Source organism: Pectinophora gossypiella, chromosome 7, assembly GCF_024362695.1.
Source record: "Pectinophora gossypiella chromosome 7, ilPecGoss1.1, whole genome shotgun sequence".
In the NCBI taxonomy this organism is placed as follows: domain Eukaryota; kingdom Metazoa; phylum Arthropoda; class Insecta; order Lepidoptera; family Gelechiidae; genus Pectinophora; species Pectinophora gossypiella.
Window position 1 is genome coordinate 7056149 of NC_065410.1, and position 2752 is coordinate 7058900.

Sequence of the window (2752 nt, forward strand, 5' to 3'; positions counted from 1 at the left end):
GATATTTATTATACGAAACTATTATAAACGATATTAAACACGTTTGAACTACGCAAAGAACTACATTTATTAATGTATTAATTTAAAATATTATCAAGGCTGAAAGTTCTTAGCCACATCCGATATTTATATCCGAAAGTGTCTAGATAGGAATGATTTGCATCTATAATATTTAACATTTTTTTTTATTGAATTTCGGCGGAAAAGTTTGGTCAATATTCTATTGCGTTTAAGCCCACGTTATATTATATTCGTTAGTTATAAACAGTCTACCCTCTTCCTGTTACGCAAATACCCTTCCCCATCAACCGAAGATAATTTGCATTTGACGTGACTACGTTCTCGTCAAGTTGCCTTGTTCTTGAGGACTTATAATTAACAATAGGCAACTAATATCCTGCCTAATCAAATTCAGTGAAATTAAGTCATATAATAATGAGTGACCTATATTTTTAGGGCCTTATATTTGACTAGGACACCATAGTTGAACCACTTGAGCCGTGGTAGTCCAGTTGATAGAGCGCTTGCCTCTCGTTTTGAGGTTGCAGGTTCGAATTCAGCACAGGCCTAAACCAATAGTAGCCAAATTTGTTTTCGAATTCATGTTCGGATCATGAATGATTATCACATGCTCAGCGGTGAAGGAAAACATCGTAAGGTAACCCATATTCCCGAGAAATGCATTTTTGGAGGCATGTGACCTAACCTGTATTGGGCTGGTTTTCCCTTCGCGGGTTGGAAGGTCAGACAGGCAGTCGCTTCTGTTAAAACCGGACCTGTCAAATCTTCAGGTTAGGTAAGTGGAGCCTGGGAGAAACGGGATAATACTAGGGGGATGATCATAGTTGAACAACTTGCCCAACGAAGTAGTTATCAGGTGGGTACCATTTATACCTCCAACTACATTTATTAGTGGCACGTCCGCGATGGTGGTACCACTCTGGTGTCCTAGTGAGATAGGTTGGGCCCTAAACCATTATGGGGCCCCCATATACGCCGTAACTTAGTTGAATTTCATAACACGATATTCATTATTATTAATTTAAGGAAATCGTATCTTCTTATTATTATATGTATTATCTAATGCTCGTAATTACTATTATAATTATACTATTACGAAGAGAAGCAATATTACAGGATTAAATTAACAGATATACATAGGAGGAACAGATGAATAATGTAATAAACATTAATTGATTGTCTATATATTTTTAATGTTGGTATGTCATTAGATTTGTACATTTATCCCAATAAAAACATTTTCATGTAAAATGTTACCGAGACGGGATCATATCGATCGCAATATCAGAAAGTTATCAGATTTCATGTAGAGCCAAGCTTCTAACTCTACACGTGCTAACTATACAGACCCTAAGTTTACAAAATCTACACGTTAAGCAAAATATGGGGGCTTGTTCGCTTCGTTCTTATAAGAACTTAACAGAATGGCAATGACCAGTCAATACATTTGTTGCTCATGGTCTTCTTATATCGTGTGAGTTGTGAGGTGAATTGCCAACCTCGTCAACCCTGGTGCCAGGGTTATTATTGAGCCGCCAAAGGCCCCTGACATGGCTCACGTAACGACTACTTACTTACATCAGTAAGTCGAAACCGGTACATCACTTCCGAAGCACGGATCATCTTACTTTTAGACCATCAGGTGATCAGCCTGTAATGTCCTAATCAAACTAGGGATTATAAAGTGATTTTTGTGATATGTCCCCACCAGGACTGGAGCCTGGGTCCTCCGGATCGTGAGCCGAACGGTCAACCACCAGACCACTGAAATAGTTTTTTCACCTTATGTGATGGTAGCGAAACTTTTAGTCTAGGCCACCAACACCAATCGCCTACTTAAATGTCATCTTAAAAGTCTTTTGGTGTAAAATAATTGTGTTAAAGTACACATCTGTGTCTTTGTACATCTAAGCACATAATCCGTAAGTACTATTTTTCTGAATAAATTCATTATATATGCGATACTACATTTATAAGCGTTCCTGGCGCTCAGTGGTTTTTCCTTTTTTCCTTTTTGTAGCCTGTAGGCGCAAGATTTCGTATTTCACACTCTTTTAACGTGACGGTGAATTGCGTAAATACTTTTTCTCGGACTTTCGGTACGGATTGATCAAAATATTCAGAGGTTTTCAGTAAGAAAACATGTCAGGCTTTCTTTGCTTGCTTGAGTACCTAGTATTTAATACCTGCTATTTATACCGGTAACATTAATATAAATATCGAACGTCGATCAACTGTCGTCGGCATAAGTATTGACTAGCATTCAATATTTAAGGTTCCAAATGATTGTGGAAATCAAAGAACAGATAAGACCGATTTTTCTGTGAAATCACACAATACATAATATATGTGTAAGTACTTACCTATGTTTATTGAAACTACACGAACATTATTGTAGTGTACGTTATCGGTACAATTCATTTATTTTATCGGGCTTCAAATAACAACATAAACAGCCTATATACGTCCCACTGCAAATAACAGCATGTAATTCCAAAATTAATTCCACAATACAATTATTACATTGGTTGTAATTAAACTGTTGGTTGACTGGTTCTGCTATTATTATGTGCTCTATTTATAAACCTCTATATATAACTACCTACGTATTTACATTCTCTGTAAGCTTGGGAGCATAGGGAATTATATAGAATGCTTCCAGCCTCAGACTTTAAGCTGTTTATCATAAAAAAAAACAAGGAATACGTATACGTTCATTTGCTTATCATTC